Here is a 23467-nt window from a genome sequence, read left to right on the forward strand (position 1 = left end):
ATATAATGGTTCTAATAGGATTTAATATATGGTTTGGACGGATTTTGAGTCAGGAGGAATGACCAAAATTCCCCTAAAAATCAAATAATTCTCGAATCTATCTTTTGGTGGACTGTTTTGATAGTCTGAAGTAGATCAACCATAATGTTTTATTCCGATATCCAAATTGGATGAAACTTATTTCATTAGAAAGAGGACTCTCTTATATTTCCATTAATGTAAAGTATCTCACCCAGATCATTGTGTATGAAGAGTTATGATCATTTGAATTTGACCCAAAAATTAGCTTTGGGTAGGCTGAAGTAGATCGACCATAACTTTTTGCTCCCATAGACAAACTGGATGAACCAATTTCATTGGAAAGAGGACTCACAGAGCTTTCCGTTGATATATATTAGATCTCCCAGATTATATGTACAAGGAGTTATGATCGTTTAAAGTTGGAGCAAAAATACGCCAGGCCTCAGTACATTTTCCTGCACGTTTTACTGTTTACTACGATTCACGGTTCGATCGTAATGTTCATAACTCCTCGCTCGGGTGTCCATTTTGGATGATCCACATATTGTTGGAAAGCTTATTCGATACTCTATCCAATGGTGGGTTATAATCAAAGACATTATGCACAAAAAATTTATAATTTATTCTAGAAGATAGAACCCAACACATTTAGACACAAAATTTCAACGAAAAATTTCCCAGGGTATTACATCATTCCCCCCTTGGAAACATTCATCCTCGAATGATGCTAGACATGCCAATATTAGATAGGGAATAGAGTATACAGATGAAACCATTCATTAGACTCATCACCACATCGTTTCTCACTCCGAATGCAACATAGAATGCATAAATTCAAGAAACTACAGTTGAACACATAATAAATGGCAGCTGAGCTGCTGCAACTTTTATCAAAAGTGCATGATTTAGGAAAGAACGGTACCTCCGGCTTGATCGGAGTTTGCGAAAAATAGGTGTGGGTACGTGGATAGCATATCCGCCTCAACTTCCCAATTTGCACCCTCCACAGATTGGTTTCGCCACAACACCTTGACCAAGGAAACTTCTTTGTTCCTTAGTGTTCGAACACTGAAATCAAGAATCTCAACAGGAATCTCATCAAAAAAAAGATTTTCTTGAATGTCAGCACTCACAGAGGAATCCACTACCACAACATCACTAATATGCTTTCTAAGAATGGAGACATGGAATATTGGATGAACAGAGGACAACTTGGTAGGCAACTCGACCTCATAAGCTACAGTACCAACATGGCTAAGAATTTTGTAAGGACCAACATAACGGGGACTAAGCTTCCCCTTCTTTCTGAATCTCTTCACACCCCTCATGGGTGAAATTTTCAGATACACTAGGTCACCAACTTCAAACTCAAGGTCTCTCCTTCTAACATCCATAGCCTCAAATACCGAATCAGGACCACTCACAGCCACTTCACCCACGTCGAACTAACCTATGGGTGTTCTACACTTCCTCCTATATAAGGCTTCAAACGGAGCCATGCTAATACTAGAGTAGAAACTATTATCGTAAGCAAACTCTATCAACGGTAAGTGATCATCCTAACTACCCTTAAAGTCAAGTGGACAAGCTCTCAGCATATCCTCTAAGGTATGGATGGTCCACGGATGAAAAGCAGAACTCAAAAGCACTTGGGTACCAAGACCCTTCTGAAAAGCTTTCAAAAATTGCGAAGTGAACTGAGTACCCCTATCCGAAATGATAGACAAGGGAACTCCATACAGTCTGACTAGCTCTCGGATATACAATCTAGCATAATGCTCAATAGTATATGAAGTATGAACAAGGAAGAAATGAGCAGACTTAGTTAACCTATCAACCACAACCTAAATGAAATCATGATGGCGTCGGGAAGGAGCTAAACCAATCACGAAGTCCATATTTATCTCCTCTCACTTCCAGGTGGGAATACTAAACTCTTGCATCATACTACCAGGTCTTTGGTGTTCAACCTTAACCTGTTGGCATGTTGCACACTTAGCTACAAATGCTGCTATATCTTTCTTCATGCCACTCCACCAATAGATTTCCCGCAAGTCTCGGTATATCTTGGTGGCTCTAGGATGAATAGAATATTACGCCTCGTGCACTTCATCCATAATCCTTTGTCTCATATCATCAACATTCGAGACACACAATCTAATCTACAATCTCAACACACTATCTCCCTCTTGGGAGAAAACCTCTACTTTTTAGTCCTTGACTAACTCCTTCAGTCTGACCAAACTAGAATCTAAGTATTGCTTTTCCTTCACTTCCAAAACCAAGGAGGATTCAGAACTACTCTGAACCCCTATACTACCTTCAGCAGAGTCAAACAACTTAACCTCCAATCTAGCTAAACGATGTACATCACGAGCCAACTCTTTTTGACCTTCTAGCACATGCGACACACTACCTATGGACACTCTACTTAGGGCTTCTGCCACAACATTGGCCTTGCCTGGATGGTCCAGCACACTCATATCATAGTCCTTTAACAATTCTAACCATTGTCTCTGCCTAAGATTCAATTCTCTCTGGGTAAACACATACTTCAGACTCTTATGATCAGTGAAAACATCAACATGGACACCATACAAATATTGTCTCTAGATTTTCAAAGTAAATACAATAGTAGCCAACTCAAGGTCATGGGTGGGGTAATTTTTCTCATGGGGTTTCAACTGTCTTGAAGCATAAGCTGTCACCTTGCCCTTCTACATCAATACACAACCCAACTCTCGAAGCATCACAGTATACCACAAAACCATCACCACCATCAGGTAAAGTCAAAATAGGGTCTAAAGTGAGTCGCGTCTTCAACTCCTAAAAACTCTTCTCACAAGATTCGGACCACAAGAAGTTCACTTTATTTTGGATCAACCGATTCATAGGAGATGCTATAGAGAAGAAACCCTCAATGAAACGCCTGTAATGGCCAGCTAAACCCAATAAACTTTGGCTATCAGTCAGATAAATAGGTCTAGGCCAATTTCTAACAGCTTCGGTCTTTTGGGGATCAACTCTAATACCCTCGGAAAAAATGATATGACCCAGAAAAGCAACTGACCTTAGCCAAAACTCACACTTACTAAACTTGGCAAACAACTTGTGATCTCTACGGGTTTGCAAGACAGTTTGGAGATAATCAGAATGTTCATCCTTACTACAGGAGTACACTATTATATCATAGATGAACACTATGACAAACTTATCCAGATATGGTCTAACACACAATTCATGAGGTCCATAAAAGTTGCTGGGGAATTAGTTAACCCGAAAGACATAACAAGAAACTCAAAATGGCCATAACAAGTTCAAAAAGTGGTTTTTGGGATGTCACACTCCCTAACTTTGAGTTGATAACAGCTAGAACTAAGGTCTATCTTTGAGAAATAACTTGTACCTTGAAATTGGTCAAACAAATCAGCTATTCTCAGAAGGGGGTACTTATTTTTTATGGTGACTATATTCAGTTGGCGGTAATCAATGCACATACGCACAGAGCCATCTTTCTTTCTCACAAACAACACAGGAGCATGCCAAGGAGAAATACTAGGCCTTATGAAACCCTTATCTAGTAGATCTTTGAGTTTCTCTTTCAATTCCTTAAGTTTTGCAGGGGCCATACGGTATGTAGGAATAGAAATGGACTGAGTATCGAGAAGAATATCAATCCCGAACTCTATATCTTTATTAGGAGGTATCCCTGGGAGACCATCCAGAAAGACATCAGAAAACTCATTAATGACGTTAACAAAATGGAGAGTTGGAGTCTCAAACTTAGTGTCTTTGACTCTAACCAAATGGTAAATACACCCCTTGGAAATAAGCTTTCTAGCTTTGAGGTAACAGATAAAATGACTCTTGGGTGACACTGAATTCCCAGACCACTCAAACACGGATGCACTCAGAAACTGAAACATGACCACTCGAGTCTGACAATCAATAGAGGAATGAGAAGAATACAGCCAGTCCATACCCAGAATCACATCAAAATCTACCATGTCTAACTCAATCAGATTAGCCAACAAGACTCTATGAAGAACGGTAACAAGACACTTTTTATACACTTTCTGGGCAACAATCGAATCACCTACTGGGGTAGAAACTATGATAGGCTCAAGAATAATCTCAGGACTCATTTCAAAATTTACAGCAATCAAAGGTGTAACATAGGAGAAACTGGATCCAGGATCCAACAAAGCATACAAATCAAATTTAAATTACGAAGCATACCAATAAAAATGTCGGGAGAGTCCTTCTATTCCTGGCAGGACGGTAAAGCATAGAATCTATTCTGGCACTACCCGCCAGCATTACTAGAAGAGGCGCCCTGAGTTGGGGTTGGGCGAGTCGCTAGAACTGGAGCACTAACAGTCTGAGTCTGGGTCTGAGGGCGATAGTCACGACGCCTTTGTCCATCCTGTGGACAATCTCTAACTCTGTGACCCATATCACCACACCGAAAATAACCCCTCTTTTCACCCCAACACTCACCCAAATGAGCCCTACCATACTTAGGACACAGGGGACAATTTGGCTTACTGCCAGTACTGTACTGGGACCTAGACACATATGACATGCTACCTTGCTCCTTCCTACCTCTAGGCATAGGAGCACTAGCAGATGACAGTGCTGGCATAGACGAATGATCCTGATACTAAGGGCGACTCCCTCCCTGCGATCTAGTCTGACCCTATCTATGCTGCTCAGACCTAGCTCTATTATTCCCTCTCATTCTATCTATCTCCTTAATCTTGTCTGCCTTAATCTGTTGGGCATGAGTCATCAGCCCAGAAAGATTCATCTTACTATTCAGCATAGCAGACCTACACTCCTTAACCACATAACTAGACACTCCAGTCACAAACTTACTCATACTAGCCTGATTATCAGACACTAAGTTAGGGGCATACTTGGCCAACTGATTGAAATTTAGACTGTACTCCCTAATAGTCATAGAGCCCTATCGTAGGTTCATAAACTCTTCCACCTTCTCCTCCCTCATCTCCAAAGGGAAAAACTTATCCAGGAATGCACCCTGGAACTCTTGCCAAGTTGTAGGGACAGCTCCCTTACCTCTACCTTTCCTCCAAGCAACAACCCAATCATAAGCAAGGTCTTTTAACCTATACGCAGCCAACTCCACACTATGTTCCTCAGATACATGCATCACCTGAGAAATCTTCCGCACCTCCTCTAAAAACAATCGTGAATCCTCATCAGACTTGGACCCACAGATTTCCGACGGATTCATCCGCATGAAGTCACGGAACCTAGAAGCAGCTGAATCACCTCCCTCCTTCTGTAGAGCTAGGGCTGGGTTGGCTTGAAAATTTGCAGTAACAGCTTGGGCCAGCGCCTGAAGGGCTGCCAAAAATTCAGCATAAGACACATTTTCATTCCATGGGTCAGCGGGTTGAGGTTACTGACCATCATTATTTCTTCTCGCTCGACATGGAGGCATATTTCTGAAAGAAAAGAGCATGAATCAATAGTAGAGAGAGACACTTTAAGCACGATAGACTTCTGAAAGAACGAATCACACTTTTTCTTAAAACGTCTTATAGCCTCTTGCTCATAGATGTGGCGCGCTACACACCGATGATCAAGACTATACTTAACGCGGCTTGTCAGACTCCCTAGGACACCTTAAAACCTTAGGCTCTGATACCAAGTTTGTAGCATCCCAAAAAATAGGTCTCGGAGCATCACACGGTGCTTGAGGCTACGAGTAGCCCCAAGCTAACCCTTTGAGCCATTTTTATTCAATTTAGCACAAATAATGGGGTTTTTATAAATAACCCTCAAATATCAACAGATAATCATCATCCAAGAATAAAAGAATTTTAGAAAGATAATAAAATATGACTTATTAGTCAACTCCCAACATCTATACTAGTCTGACAAGCCGCTAAGAAAATTAATAAAACCAGCGAGCCATTGAGACATCCCCCAACTGACTCATACTCAGTTATCAAATGTAAATAATTCCGTAAAACCAATATCAGACATCACGTCCTCGAAATAGGAGGAATCACCATAATAGAGGATATAGAACAGCATGCCCAAAGAATCACTATCGAACCTGAAATTGAGCACCTGAGCTTGCATTATGAGAAAATACAGCTCACATCCGAAGATGTGGGTCAGTACCATGGAAAGGAACCGAGTATATGGGGGTGTATGCATTTTTATAAACATCATCATCATAAATAGTTATAAGAAATATGTAGGATATATGAAAGACTCACATAGCCCGATGAAAATCATCATAATCATGAGAGGATGAAATAAGTACAATACCACAAGTGAGTCATCATATAATTTGTCAAACACTTTTAAATCATCAAGAATATTAATTCTCATAATGTAAATATCTTTTAAATCTTTTGAAAGAATAACTTTCACAATTCACTTTCAAATCACTTCACCATTCACCATAGATACAAGTAAACACACACACACGGGGAGATCCTATAATCGACATAAACTATCTGAGCTACATCGAGTCCAACGTACAACCCACATTGGGGAGATCCATCCTATCCTTGCCATCGGAGTAGGACTATCGATATCAAATCCACAAAAACTAGTGATCACTATATAAATCAGCCTCAGGCTTACTCCTACGGGGGCACGTAGTTCTAAGGAAGTAAGGTCGCTTTATACCTCCCACTCGGTGCTACAGATTTCTCCCAGACTTAGCTTAGATCATTTCAAAAACAATCCACAACAAAACAATTTCAGTAATATATAAATATAAATCGAGAGCCATCATGCTTCCCATCTATCAAAATCAACCACGTCGTGGATTTCTTTCACACTCGAGTTCAAAACAACTCCATTAAGACCAAAAGGTCAAATCTTTCAAAATATCTCAAATATTCAACATCAACGTGCTTATAACATACTTTCTAAAAAACCACAATTTCCAATGGGGAATCATGACCCAAATATCAAAATCATGATAAATATCATTCAAGATTCATGCTTTATATCTCCACAGATGTAAATTCATCTTTCAAAATGATAAACATCAAGATTTCATAATAATCATCATAAGATATGGGTTCATGCTTCAAATTCATTAAAATCAAATAAAAATCATGCCTTTGTAAAGAAAATTACTTTTGGGCACAAGAACGAAAAAGAGTTCTTGTTGAAAAATCCCACATACCTTGAATGATGAACTTTAGATCGATACTCGTTTTTGAGATGTTAATCGTGCCATTGAATGATGGCTCTTGGAGTTCTTGAACTAGAAACTTGGAATCTTGAATAAATTTGCAGAATTAATGGTGAACTTTGGAGGTTCTTGAAGTTGGATGTAGGAGCTTAGGGTTTTCTTTTTGAGGGAATTTGTTGAAATATAAACATATAAGACTTCTAATAGGCTTTAATATAGGGTTTGAATGGATTTTGGGTGACGGGAAATGACCAAAACGCCCCTAAAAATCAAATAATTCTCGAATCTGTCCTTTGGTAGACTGTTTTGATAATCTAAAGTAGATGAACCATATCATCTTACTCTGATATCTAAATTGGATGAAACCAATTTCATTAGAAAGAGGACTCTCATATATTTCCATTGATATATAGTATCTCACCCAGATCATTGTGTACAAGGAGTTATGATCATTTAAAGTTGACCCAAAAATTTGCTTTTGGCAGGCTGAAGTAGATCGACCATAACTTTTTTCTCCGATAGACAACTTGGATGAAACCAATTTCATTGGAAGGAGGACTCGTAGAGCTTTCTATTGATATATAGTAGATCACTCAGATTATTATGTACAAGGATTTATGATCATTTAAAGTTGGAGAAAAAATACGCTAGGTCTCAGTACTTTTTCCTGCACGTTTTACTGTTCACTACTATTCAAGGTTCGATCGGAATGTTCATAACTCGTCGCTCGGTTGTCCTTTTTGGATGATACACATATCGTTGGAAAGATTATTTGATACTCTACACAATGGTGGGTCATAATCTAAGACATTCCACATGAAAAATTTATAATTCATTCTAGAAGATAGAACCCAACACGTTTACGCACAAAATTTCAACGAAAAATTTCCCATTGTATTACACTTTACTTGGTCACTTGATTGAACATAGCATCCGTGATACCATAATATTGTTTCATAATAGATCCTCTAGACATATGTGGGCTACTGTCTTGTTTAATTGATCCAATGCTATATAGAAGATTTGAAGAGGAATTTTGTTTCGGACATCATGATTGGGGAAATTGATTATCTTATTTTTGAATCATTGACAAGGCTCATTTAATGGTTCTCCATTAAGTTAGCAAAAATTGATGATTTCATATCTTTGTTGCATCACTTGGGAAGAAGGAAAGTACCTATCCATAAATGTATACATGAGCTCAACCAACATAGAGATAGATCCCATGGGAATATCCCTAAACCATACGATCACTTCTTTTATAATGAAAAATAGTAAAAGACACAAACCAATTAATTCTTAAGATATGTGGGTTATGTCAAATGGAGAACACACATCAACAAAATTCTTTAAGTACAAATTTGCATCCTCATGGTCTTGACCTCCAAATATTGTTTCATTTGAATCAAATGAAGCATCACTATTTTAACATGAAACACTCTATTTTCTTCCGCTGGTGGAATAAATGTAGCACTAGCTCAGCCCATGTCTCTAAGGTGATCCCCATCCTTGAGATGCCGATCAAAAGTACCGACATTTCTATCGTATTGGCTCATAGTATCATAAATAGTATTATCATCACCTGTGAAATCACAAAAACAACAAAAATGTAAAACAAAACACTACAACTAACCTAATATGACCTAAAATACTACAAGAATAAAAACTATGTTTCACTCTCCTGCAACAATGCCATTTTTGATAAAGATCAAATTTCACTCTTGAATAGATGTAGCAGAAATTGTCAATATATATTAATCCAAAAAGGAGTCTAAGACAAACAACAAGGAATGAAGATAAAAAATTCAAGTATTGACAGTGTTCAATTTCAACTATGAGTTGACCCGTAATCTATGTAAAGCAACATAAATGTAAAATGGTTGATTGGGTTGAATGATTTTAAATTAACAATTTATTTGCTTTTAGAATACTTTCTTGAGACTAAAATTACTTAGAGTATAATCAATTTGGACTGAACCGTAGGGTTATGCCATTCTTGGTAGGAACTAATGCATAGGTAGTAGGGAATTTATCCTAATTTTTCTAGGAGAAATGGGTAGGATAGATTCAGAAGTATTAGTGTGAATCTTTCAACAAAACACCAAATTTCACAACTAGGTTCTTCCGAACACCTCATAAGTGAAAAAATTTAACATCCTTATGTCTAAGAGATATTATTAAATGAAATAATCCATGTTATTGTTTGTATTTATTCTTGTCCAATACCCCCTCTTTCAAAAATGATATAGATTAAAAGGTAATTGAGGTTTTCCATGCCCAATTTGTAGTTAAATCATGGAGTAAATGCTAAATCCATAACAAATATCCAATTAGTAAGATAAATAAACAAAACCCATGCACTAATCACAACTTATTCAAGCATAATCCCTCAAATGTTGAATTAACTACTCATAAAGAGAGAAAGTAAAGATATGCAAAAGTTTCTATTTAATTATCCCTTGAAAATAAAGGGAATGAAAATCCAAGCTTTGATTTTCAATAAAACTCCAATGAAAAGCACTAATCCTTCTCTTGGGAATCACTCTCATATATGTTCTTCATATAAAAAGTAATAAAATAATGTTCAAATATCATGAAAAATAACCTAAAACCCTATTTAATCCTCCATTCCACATTTGCCAAATATGACAAAATTCCACCTTTCTCTTGCTCTGCTTGACCAGATCCAACAATGATGAAGAATAGATGGAGTGAGGATCCAGATTAGATTAAAAGTGGATCCATAAAAGATTGTGACCATATGGGGTTGCTTTGATCATTTTGGCCACTCGCTTGAGTGGGTGGCTTCTTGACACACCCAAAAGGTCTTTAGTAGTCTTTTGTTCTATATTTTGACCTCTTGTTGACTTAAATAACTTTCTCATCTTTCTTTTTAAACATTTACCTACACAAATAAGCATTACGGTACTATAAATTTATCAAATTAATAACCTATCAATACTTGTAAGCATTGACTGATAGAGATCCATGAATAATGTAATCATAAACATGTAAAACAAAAATAGTAAACTATAGGCAACAAACTAGGAATCTAAGCATGTTAGTTCTAATAGAGCAATAGGGATAAACTTATCCTATCCTACTAGTAGTAAATGACTAAAATGCATTATTGTATATCACTATTTAAAATACAAAGGAAGAGGTAAATATAGTTATACAATAGTGTACAGGTCTAAGAATTCCTATACAACATGAATAGAAAAGGAAGAGAGGGTTATAAGGTGATAACACATATCTATATACATGTATGTATTTATGTATATATATAAGTCAGGCTACTCAAGGTAATGTCCTAAGTTAACATATGTAAAATCTAAAGGCAATCCACCAAGCATGAAAGCTAGTTTTGGAATGATCTGGATCCCTAACCATAATGTCTAATCATTAGTTAATTATCCATAATTTAATTTAGCATAAGGAGAAGGGGATAAGAATCATACATATAACCTTAATAGCAATTCAAATCAACCTTCCTCAAACTAACCCTAATAATAATAATGAAGTAACTAGCAAGTATGGACAAACAATACCTAACTAGGCCATTATAATCCAGGAAGGTTCAATTAACAATTGACAATCATAACTTATAAATACCTGTAAAACCCCAATTAAGGCTGCTTATATAAGCACCAAAAAATATATTGGTGATAGGCAATAAATATGAATTAATGATTACAAAGTAAATGCATAGTACTGTATCTGGTTCAAGTGCTATAATTTATAAAGTGTATACAACCCCTCCATTTCAATAGATTGCATAGGCATGACCTACAGTGACCTCTCTTCTCCAACTTAATGTCTTACATAGAAGGGGCTCCTAGGGGATTTTCATACATCCTTATACAATACCTGGTCCAAATCCAAGCTTTCGAATAATAGTCAACATCAATCTACTTAATCTAGTATCACAAAAATGTTTTTATAATAAGTGCGTAGACTTAAATTAAGACTAAAAGAGTAAAAGTTTATAAATTCATTTCCTAAGATCAACTCTGCTAATAAATCATCATAATTAGTAAAAAGGGTCAAAATATCTCACGACCAAAGTAAATATAGATGTAAATTAGTGGGTATACCATGGATAAGAATAAATATCATCAAATTTCCAAAACATCATCCAAAGTTTTAAATCTCAACAATTAGTAAATATGGTTGTATGATCCACATTTTGAAAGAATTGTTTTAAAAGGAAAAAATAAGAATAAATCCCTCTTAAAAAATAGTAGTAAAATCATGGTTTTTGTTAGAATCATATGACTAAATGAGCATGAATGCTTCGAGAATATGCATGACATCATAAGTATCCACATAATAAAATCACAACTATCTAAACATCTATACACTGAGGCAATGTCCGTTATAAGGATAAATACTCACCTGCAGTCCAACTAGTCTTGTAACCACCGCTTCAAGCCCAACAATATATAACCAACATAAAAATAATGACACCATAATGCAGACAAATACAGTCCAAGCCACTAAATAACCTAGTAAACCTTAGATTAAAGAATACTTAGCATCAAAATAAGCACAAAACACTTATAATATTGGGTTATTGGATTCTACATCAACAATTAGTATTTCATCATAAAGGTCAGGAACTTTCTACTCTCTAACTCCATAATTAGGCTAAGTGATGATATTCTAGTCATGAACCTGTTCTGTCATACCCACCTAGCATGAAATGTACACTACACACAGTCTTATTAAGAAAAGTAGACTAAAGCCTACCTCAATGCTGAACAACAAATCTTTTAATTATCCACAAATTAATTTTCTTTACTCTATGATCTCAAAACACCACCATACTACTAAATAGATAATCTATACATCAACATGACTGCAATAAGACCCATATTTCTATATAAAAGGTTGGCTCTAAATTTTTATCAAGACTGGGCCTATAGGTCCCATAAATGGAATCCCAAATTTAATCCCTCATGAGCTGAGCACAAATTTGTGTCCCAATCTGCCCTTAAACTCCAAGGATTTAGAAACCTAATTTCGAAGAATTTATAATGAAATGGGAAAGAATTTGTCCAAGAAAATAATGGTAAATGAACATGAAATGTTAGGATAACTTACCTTAGCTTCAATGGATGGTCTCCTAAATTTTTCATGAACCCCCACATTATGTTAGAAATTGTATGACTGGAGTATTTGATGAACATATCAAATAGGTAGAGAACATCATTATCGTAGGAGTAAATTTCTCTGCCATCAATTCTTTGCCTAAACCCTAATTCATCACCAAAATCTAATTGATTGATATTCTTTGGTGTATCTCTAATATTCACTGTCTGTCCATACTTTTTCTCGGGGATCGCTACCACTTCTCCGGTGAAGTACCTCTTCTTCTTCAGCGATATAAGTTTTTTCTTTCTAAGGTTTTTTGTTGCCATTGATTCAATTAAATTCTCTCTTAGAGTTCTCTGAGTTTCAATTATGATTTCTCTCAAGGGTGATCCCGATGAGCGGCGCCATTCTCTGGCAAAACTTGATCATTGTTTTTCTTTATATTTTTGCTTTCTACTCTCTTCTCCTTTATTTATAACCCTTTTAAAGTGATACAAGTCCAAATCAAGCACTTCAGTTGGTGACATCAAGATTCCAGAGACCAACATATTTTCCAGAAACTAATTATAGGGATACAGTACCAACAGTAGGGTAAAGGCGGCGACAATAAATTTTGATGACTAATTTCTTTGAAAATTTGTTGTAATTCGACAAAACGATCAACAAAGAATCCTTCATTACATCTTCTCCCATTATCATGTGGACTCATTTCTTTTCTCTCTAGTTTATTCTACTCTAGTTATTGGGTTTAGGCTTTCTTTCTCTAATTCTATTGTGATTTCTTGTCTAATTTTTCTTTATTATTCTTGTAGGATTATTGATTTTAGCATATCCATAATTTAGTAGGTGTCTTTATTAGTATACCTATACACCTTTGTTAGTATACCTATTTACAATAGGTAGGATAATACCTATTGTTGCTTATGTATTTTAAGCCTTCCTGCTAGTTTTGTTTGCTTATTGAGTTATTTTTATCCATACCCTTTTGCTCGTGGTATTTTTGTTTACTTAATATTCATTTTTTTCAATTGTATCCTCTTGATTAGTGGCTAGTATGATAGATGGTGGGATAGGATCATTTCATAAGTTGAGGCCAAGTCAAGGATCGTATTTGGGGTTGGGGGCAAGAGGGAGTAAGGTTAGGTAGGACAGGGGTGCTTCTAGGTAAAGAGGTTAGTCCTAGAAGATAGGAATACTTCAAGGTAAGTCTATAGATGTGGTGAATATTCTTAGAAAAAAGAGTGTTAGAATAGCATATGTGTAGGACACTAAATGAGTATGAACTAAGGTGAGAGATATGGATGGATATATATTATGGAATTCGAGTAGTGAGAGTCATAGGAATAGAGTAGGTATCTGAGTGGGTGATGAACTTAGAGAGAAGATGTAAGGACTATAAAGTCATACCGAGTGAGAATATTTCAACTCATCATAGGTTGTTGGTAATAGACTTGGAAAACAATCATGGAATAAAGAAGAGAAGTGTGGAGGCTTGATCATGATTAAGTAGGTTAGCTTGACTTTGGCAAGTGCTTTAGAGGTTACGGAGAATCTAAAGAGTATGGGGGCTTAGGAGGAAAGGGGGGATGTGGATTATATGTGGGAGAAGACTGCTAGTTGCATTTGAGAGACCGTTAGAAAGGTGTTGGGTGTATCCAGAGGTGGATCTTGCACGCATCTAGGGGACTGGTGCTGAATCTAAGAGGTTAAGAACATGGTGGGGTTGAAGAAGGTAGATTATGCCAAGTTGGTTTAGGAAAATGATGATGAGGAAAGATAGATGAATACAGAGGAGTATAAGGTTGCTAGAAGATAGGCTAAGTTAGCAGTAATGGCGGCTAAGTCAAGAACTTTATAGAGATTGTAAGTGGCTTTAGAGAAGAAAGGTGGGAATAAGAAGTTGTTTCGGCTTTCCAAGGCTAAAGAGTGGAGAACTCGAGAACTTGACCATGTGAAATTCATCAAGGGAAAGGATGGTACAATGTTGGTTAAGGATGCCCTCATTAGGAAGAGGTGGCAGTAATATTTTCATACACTTTTAAACGATGAGGGGGACAAAGGTTTTGTAATACCCTGATTTTCTAAACCAGAATGCTACATGGTGCTCATGACCCCAAAGGACCACAAACTAACTCATGATTGATATTTGTACCTATATACTGCATTATATATCATAAAATGTGGAAACATAAACATGAAAGACCATAAGGTTCGATCTAAATAAAAGTCTGATAACAAAATAACTGAAAAAGTTATAACAATACCAAAACAAGTCATAAATATTAAAAATAATGAGATATGAATATCTAATCTGACATCTAGTCTGAAAGCCTCTAACTGAACTAAATAAGGAGTTGAAGGAACATGTCTCTAACTAACTCCATCTAGAAACTGAATATTAAATATAGCAATAATTATACTCAAATGAGAAGAACTCACTGCCAACTCTGAACACTGGAATACTACTGCTGATCTGGAGCTCATTCCTCTTAACCTGTGGTGTAACATAAGAGAAAGCACCATAGCACAAATGCATTAGTAAGTCTTAATGTACTGAGTATACGAGTGAGGTAGGCTATATGCAAAGGGTTATATGCATGAAAAATGCTAACTAATATGAACGTGAGAATATATACATGTATAAATAACTATAACTGAACTTGTGATGATGCTGACTACTGAGTCTGAATGCTGACAACATGACTTTACTGTTACTGAGGTACTGAATAGATTGTTGACTATTTCTGACAGTTCAAATTATGAAGAACTTGGTTGAATGACTATGTCTAACAGTCCTGAAACTGAATACTGGTAACATTAGCTATGAAAAATGATATAGCTAATATAAATGTAATGATCAGTCTAATCGATATAACCAATACTGAGCGACTGTATCTGACAGTCTAAGTTTTGATGGAACTATCTGAGTTTCGTTCTACTTGGAGTAACTAAATTTGAGATCATTCCTATCTAGCGGGTGATCATGAGTATACTGATAATAAGGATGATTTGACTTAATTTGAGATCAGTCCTATCTAGTGGGTGATATTTAAATCTAATAATTCTGATACTGATTAATCATAGTTGAGATCAGACCTAGATAATGGGTGATCTTGAGGTCTATTGAAAATAATAAGCATTGACTGTATCTAACAGTACTAAATCTGTACTACTAAGATGAGTTGACTATGGGTGAAAGCCCTGATTCTGCATATAAAACTGTGGGATGTGTTCATCTAATCGGCATGCCCAAAGCGAAGTTGACCAGGTTCCAATCTCTACCCTAACTGGGGTCACAAAAGGAGTCCAAATTCTTGATTTTCTGCCCAGGGGTGATGACATAATCAAAAATATCGTTAGAATATGAAGACATCATCAAAAAGGTCGTCAGGAACGTGATAGCCTCTCAGAAACATCGTCACTATTTTCCATCTTGACATACTGGATTAAATGGGGATAACTCTTTACTCCGTTAACGGATGTAGGAGAAATTGGTATAGTTAGAAATATAATTCAATTATCTATCTAGGTTATTGTATGAGTTTTGCAATTATGGTTATTGTAGGAAAATCTAGGTTGAGGAGGTCAAGAAGGATATTCATAGGATGCATCGGGTTAGGGCAATGAGGCTTGATGAGATTCCAGTAGATTTTTGGAAGTGTACCAGCAAGGCAGGTTTGGAGTGGTTGGCAAGGTTGTTTAAAATTATTTTTAGGGCGACGGGGATACCTAAAGATTGGAGGTAGTGTACAATAATTTTATTATATAAAAAAAGGGAGATATCAAGAGTTTCAACAACTATAGAGGTATTAAGTTGTTGAGTCATACAATGAAGGTTTTGGAAAGGGTGGTTGGGTTACAGTTGAGATAGATCATGACTATCTTTTGGAATAAATTCAGTTTCATTCCTAGTCGCTTGAATAATGAGGCCATTTACCTTATGAGAAGATTAGTAGAGTAGTTTTAGGAGAGAAATAAGGATTTGCACATGGTGTTTATTGATCTGGAGAAGGAATATGACAGATTAACCAAGGAGATTCTGTTGAGGTACTTGGAGGCTAGAGTGGTGCTCGTGGCGTACACTTGGTCGATTCACGACATTTATGATTGTGCAAACACACGTGTGAGGACAGTAGATGGAGATTCAAAGCCTCTTCCCATTATGATAGGTTTGCACTAGGGATTGAATCTTAGCTCCCTTTTATTTTCCCTGGTGATGGATGTTTTAACACGGCATATTCAAACGGAGGTTCCTTGGTGTATGTCATTTGCTGACGATTTGGTTCTAATTGATGAATCTTAGGGAAGATTTAATGATAAGTTAGTGATTTGGAGACAGACTCTTGTGTCTAAAGGATTTCAGTTAAGCATGACCAAGACAGAGTACTTAGAGTGTTAGCTTAGTGATGTTTTGTAGGAGGCTGAAATGATTGTGAAGCTGGACTCTAAGGCCAATTAGAAGAGAGAGAGTTTTAAGTATCTAGGTTCTATGATTCGGGGCAATGGTGAGATTGACGGGGATGTCATACATCTTATTGGGGCAGGGTGGTTGAAATAAATGCTAGCGTTGGGAGTTTTATGTGATAAGAACGTACCCCTAAAACTTAAAAGTAAGTTCTACAGAGTAGCAGTCTGGCCAGCTATGTTATATGTAGTAGAGTGTTCGCCAATTAAGAACTCCCCAATCTAAAAGTTGAACATGGTGGAGATGAGGATTCTGCGATGGATGTTTGGACATACAAGGAAAGATAGAGAAACGAATGAGATTATTAGGGAGAAGAAGGGAGTGGCTTTGATGGAGGACAAGATACGAGGAGTGAGGCTACGATAGTTTAGTCATGTGATGAAGAGGGGCTCTGATGCTCCAGTGTAGAGATATGGTACACTAAATAAGGATGGTTTTAGGTGGGGTGAAGGTAGGCAGAAGAAATATTAGAGGGAGGTGATTAGGAATTATATGGAGTAGTTACAGCTTAAGAAGGAGATGACACTTGATAGGATAGTGTGGAGGATGCGGACTAGGGTAGAGGGTTAGGGGGAGATTTAGGGTACAGGGTAGAGGATCCTTGATAAATTTGTGTATGATGTTTCTAGTTCGTGGTGTTGAGTGTTGTCTTTGGTATAGGATAGATAATTTTTTTTGTATTATCTTGTTGCTAGTGGTGTTAGTTTAATTTTGCACACTGTACGAGTTTATAGGAATATATGTTTTGTATTTGACATACTGTTGTAGGTACTGAGCTGAGGGTCTATCAAAAATAGCCTCTCTACTTCACTGAGGTAGTGGCATGGTCTGCGTACATACTACCCTCCCCGGACCCCACTATAATGGAATACACTGGGTATGTTGTTGTTGTTTTGGTTACAACTCAAAAAAAAAAGGGAAATGTTTGTTAATTGAATGAGAAGTTTAGCTAAGAAGGGGGATTTAAAACCCTAGGCATCACTAATGCAATCACTTGGTCACTTAAACAACATAAGCCAGCCAAAGCAGTCGAGTATAGGATTTGGCCACAACAAAAGTGACACCTTGGCCGCTAAAGTGGGTAAGAATTTCTTAAGTGATCCTCGGCCAAATAGCCAAGGCCGTTAAACGACCCAATATTTCAAAAGAGACTACTGCTTAATCCATCATTTGGACAATTATGTAGCTGAAACATCAACCTGAGGCATCAAATTTTCTATCTAAAAAATAGACTCTAACTGAGTGCATAGGATTCTTTCGAAACCCTGTGCAGACAAACAAACTATGCTTCCATACTAAAATTGACATTTCAAACTCAAGGGAACCATTAAAACTATCATCTAGTATTATTTTTACTAGATGTTAGTCCCACATTGATAGTTCCATTTTTCATAGCATAATAGCAAAAATGAGTTTAAAAGACTTTGAACCTAAAACAAGGGTCCACCAACCTAAAACAAAACTTTTAGAGCTTATGGGACTGTCGAAATTCTCATGCATGATCTTCTAATAGGAGTTTGGGTACAAGATCAATTCCTTAATAGCAATTGCTCCAAAATAAGAAAACCAGTGCTCAAGATAAATGAACTATCAGGTAATCGAACCAATAATTATCATAAATAATATTCAACCTTTAAACACTATAAGAAGGCTCAAAACATTAAAAATGCACAAAATCAAAGGAATGACTCAGGGGGTCATTACAACATCACAAATTCTAACCATTCTATGATCCGATTCACAACCTATACTTGTTATAAGCCGTTAAAATGACAAGTTACCATGAGCTTATACACTAGTTCAAATATATTCTACGCCATCAAACAAATCACTCTCTCTACAAACTACCATAAAATATGAAAATCTTGCTACACCTTTTCCAATCACCAGTAGAGAATACCACCCCTTCACTCAAAGGTCACATAACTATAACGACCTAATTCACTAAAAAGTTACCTTTACTCTTGCTTCTAATCTTATGAATTAATATTTTTTTATAACACCATAAGTTATACTAACTCCGATAACAAAACTATCCCCTCATTTATATAAGTACCTTCCTCTTCAAGGAATTTGTCTAAAATATAATTGTGAGAGCCTTAGAATGAACGTCATACTTTGACTCAATTTCATAATTAATGGAATTAGTGGATAAACCCGAATAAATAGATATTGATGCACTAATAGACTCCTCTAAAGTCCTTGTGCAATTTTATTTCTTTTCAATGACTTAAACTAACAGGATTGCAACATTAAAAATATGATATTTTGTAATATTATATCTTAATAAATGAGGCACAGATAGTGCAATTAAATCCATGAAGGAATAATGACAACATTCTTAAGGACAATATTATTACATGATCTGGAGAATGAACGATGAGAAATATTTACAAAACGTCCTTTAACCTACTGATTATAAATATTGTGCATAAGACGACCATAAGAAGACTCTACTAGAAAAAACTTTGCAGACGCCCTATTAAACATTTACTAAGTGCTCTGATACACAGTTTGTCATGACATGAAACTAGACGAAGGACTTAACAGGCACCCAAAATCAATTAAGTCCTATGAGAATCTCTTCGCATTTGATAGGAGCATTTAATTAATGTTTGCAGAAGGAAAACACACATAAGAAATCTATATCAAATTATCTAAAAACTATTACAACATTTATAAATATCCAAATAAAAAATAAGTACAAACTCGTAATTATATAAACACATACAAAGCCTCTAAATGATAAAGAAATTGTCTAAGTTGGACACCCCTGATGATACCATAAAATGAAGTACTAGAATGTATGAAATAAAATGTCTTCCGAAGAATGGAGGGTTTACTAAAGATAAAATTGCCCTAGATAATTCTTGAGTTGTATAGGAAGACAAAAATATAAGTACACAAAGAAATAATGTAGTCCCCATGGATAGTTAATACGTATAATGTATTAGTATGCAGGACAAGAAAAATGATAAGATATGATTTATATACAATTATCTATGAGATTTATATCAAAACATTAAATGGAAGATATCAATAGTGACTCTAAGGATAAAACATTGTTCTTCTAGTTTTTCGTTCTAAGATGGCATCATAGACTTCCAACTGTATACCATAGTCTACATAGGTCCATCTAGCACTCGACCGGCTAATCCTCAATCCATGTTTTCTACATGGATCAAGATAAATCATGTTATCTATCATAATATTTCTTATGGAGAGAAACATACGATCGTCCAATTAGGGATTGTACCATCCTTGTGTTGGTGAAACATAGGTTTCGCGTGTTGAGTGATTCGGTATTACACCATCTCAATTACCCATATAATTCTTTTTAAGTCCATAATTTAGAATTTTTCATATCCTCAAACATCAGTAGAAGATATTTCATTTCCATTATGGGCAAATATAATAGTTGGTATCTTCATACAAAGACTTGCAAATCATCTATTTTGTTATTCTTTTAACCATAATATCTGTCATCAATTTTTTATGATTTTTTTTGACCATCGAAAAAAAATCAGGTATGATTTGATACATAAAAATTAATAAAACTATTTATGAAATTCGTTTACCCTTTAGGATCCATAATTTCTCATGTCTTGTATAAAATAATTTAATATATGTCAATTATTTCTTGTTTCATTAAAGTATTAACATACCCTAAAATTTGTCAAGTAGAATTGATATTTCAGCCAAACAATATGTCATACACTTTCAAAAGGAGGGAATTAGATAGGTTCAGTTGAATCTTCTAATTCAATTTGCCAAGTAGTAAGGGGAAATCTTAAGAAAAGAGTTTCGTCAAAATTTTTTGCTTATCTCATAAATTACAAATATAATTTGCAACACAATCCAAAGACTTAAAATATCATATTTTTTAAAATAAATATAAAAGAAAAGTTGTTATACATACATTGTTAACGAAACTAGAGAAGAAAACCTTGTAGATGAACCTCAACCTTTGCATTTGGGAAATCCTTGTTGAAGTTTGTGAAGTTTTAGGAGGAAGGTAATGATGGATTTGGAATATTTCTAATATTGTAGGACAATTTTAGGGATATAAAATTGGTGGGGTAGATACATGGGGTGAAATAACTACTTTGCCCTTATTTTAATAAGACAAAAACAGAGATTTACATCTTGTAGGCATGTTCCACGCTGCATAGCCCAAACCACCAAATAAGCAGTGGCCTCCTAATAATAGTTATGACACACAATTCCTAAAATTTAATCAGTAAAGTACCTTATTAAAGTGAATATAACATTTTACTCCGTATAGCTCAGTTTTATGGAAAACTTGATGTGCTTAATGTAGTATAAAGTGTTATTAGCATACTTGTTTTCTAATTAAAAAGTTTAGGGAGATTAATATGCAATAGAAACAAGTTAAAAGTCAAAATGATCAAATAGAGTTTACACGAGAGAACTGGTGAGGCTAGCCTAAGCTATACTCGATCTAGTGTATGTTGACGAGCTATATTGTGTTGTATAGACTAAAAATAATGATGGATTACTATAGGATACCATTGAAGAGGCTATGGAAGATAAATAAATACTCTACACAAGAGACAAGATATGGGGAAAAAAGAACAAGTAGACAAGGAGCATAGGGTAAAGTTTGGGTGAAATTTCACCTTGTGGAGGCAGCCATGTGCCGCACCTCCAATAGGTTGGAGGGTGCCATAAGATACATCCCCTAAGTAATATTTAGAGAAAATTGTACACGTTATATTCTTGTGACGAACTACCCTTGGACAAGCCTTTGTCGAAGCGACGTTGTCCCCCTGCCCAAAGCATCTAAAATTGGTCTTTTACTTGATTTAAGTTGAGGGTCAATGCTTATATTTCATTTTAGAAAAGTTCTAAATGTCTTAAAGGATTATACTAAGACTACTTGGACATATTTACATGATATATTTCAACAATACATGATTAGAGCGCGGTGAAAGCATCAAAGGCTATACATTAGGGTTATTCTTCAATTAATTTAATGTTTTCTTGTAGTTTTACTCATAAATTATTTAATACTTATTCTTTGTAGGACTATGATTGGCTAAACACCCTCTTTCTATGGTTGACTATGAAAATAATTGCTTTACTTACATTCTAGTTTGTTAATGTTAAAAATCATATTCGGTTGTTCTTATATTCTTTAAATTATAATTCTATTAAATGAGGACCATTAGAATACATTTATTTCTCTTTTGTAATATTGGAAAAGGCAATGTTAGATTCAAACATAAAATATAAAGAGTGGTTTGTTTTATTTTAGATGAATTAATGAAAAAATTCACTACTAGGATATGAATATTTCTAATTTGTTAAATTTCTCAAAAATACAAGATGAAATATAAATGCGTTTGAATTAGTTACCAAATCTCCGCACAATGATGTAGTTGTTAGATTAATTTAATTAGAAGATTAGAGACTCGGAAGCCCGTAATTCATGATATTAACCCCGTCACTCAAGTACCAATATAGATAACTTAACCAACATGTTGGTATAGCTTTGTATGATTGTTCAAGATGCTTTGATCCTTGAATTCTCTCACTTTTTGTTTACAACACTTTTAATTACCATTATTGTTTGTTGTTACTTTTAGTATAATAAAACTTATTCTCTTCAGTTAAAAATCACACTAATTTTACTTAAGTAGCAATACTTGCATTACACTATTTTCTAAACAATAAGTCACAGTGTTTTTTTTAATTGGATGGCAAGATCCCCTCTATTACTTGAACGACCTCATACACTTTTATTTGTGGTTTGAGGCAATAAGTTTTTTGCGCCATTGCTAGGGACTAGAAAAATTAGCAATTGTCTAGTTTTTCAGTCATAATATTCTATTTGATAAGTGCTAAATACTTTTTCTTTGCTATTAAATTTTTAGGCATGTGTTTGAATAATCTTGAAAGGAAGAGGGAATTAGTTGGACCACATCTCGAGAACGAGAAACGCTTGCACCAAGTAAAGAGAGAGGCAATACTTATCATTCAAATCCAACAAGTTCAATATGGTGAGACCATTCTTGTAGCAATAGGTAATGCACAACAACCCACAAGAAAATGTGTAAAGTATCAGTAACAATTTCAATATGACCTCCACTATCTAAAACAAGATGTAGGAGGAAGATTTAAGGTTAAATAGAACACGATGTAATTACTGCAAAGAAATAGTTAGCTCACAAGTCTACAACATGATTATCCATAGGTTTATCTTCAAATATTTTCTAAAGATCAATGACACATTGATTCCCATAGGAGTTTCCACAGATTACATAAGGTTTATTCTATTAATATTCTCACTCTTTGTGGAAAAAGATTTGGTTGAAGACAAAACCTTCAAATTTTTATCATATCTTAAGATAACTTGGATAAGAATTTTCTCATTTGATTATTTTTATTAGGGAAAACTACAAGGTTGTGGAAACTTCAAGGAGAAGCTAGAATATATATCATGTATGGGGGAGATTCAAGTTGGCTAAAAAATTATTTCCTCATCACCAATAGACAAATAAGGTATTAGCTCTTTTTTATTGATAGTATTGACCGTAGCTTAAATTTTTTTTTGAAATGCCCCGAGTATGTACCCCGGACGCTACACGATGATAGTTACCCCGAAGGACCACCAGCTAACCCATTAAAGATATCTGCTGTGAGCAGTGAATAATAATGTTAAAATAATT

The sequence above is a fragment of the Capsicum annuum genome, chromosome 7, assembly GCF_002878395.1.
Source record: "Capsicum annuum cultivar UCD-10X-F1 chromosome 7, UCD10Xv1.1, whole genome shotgun sequence".
In the NCBI taxonomy this organism is placed as follows: Eukaryota; Viridiplantae; Streptophyta; class Magnoliopsida; order Solanales; family Solanaceae; genus Capsicum; species Capsicum annuum.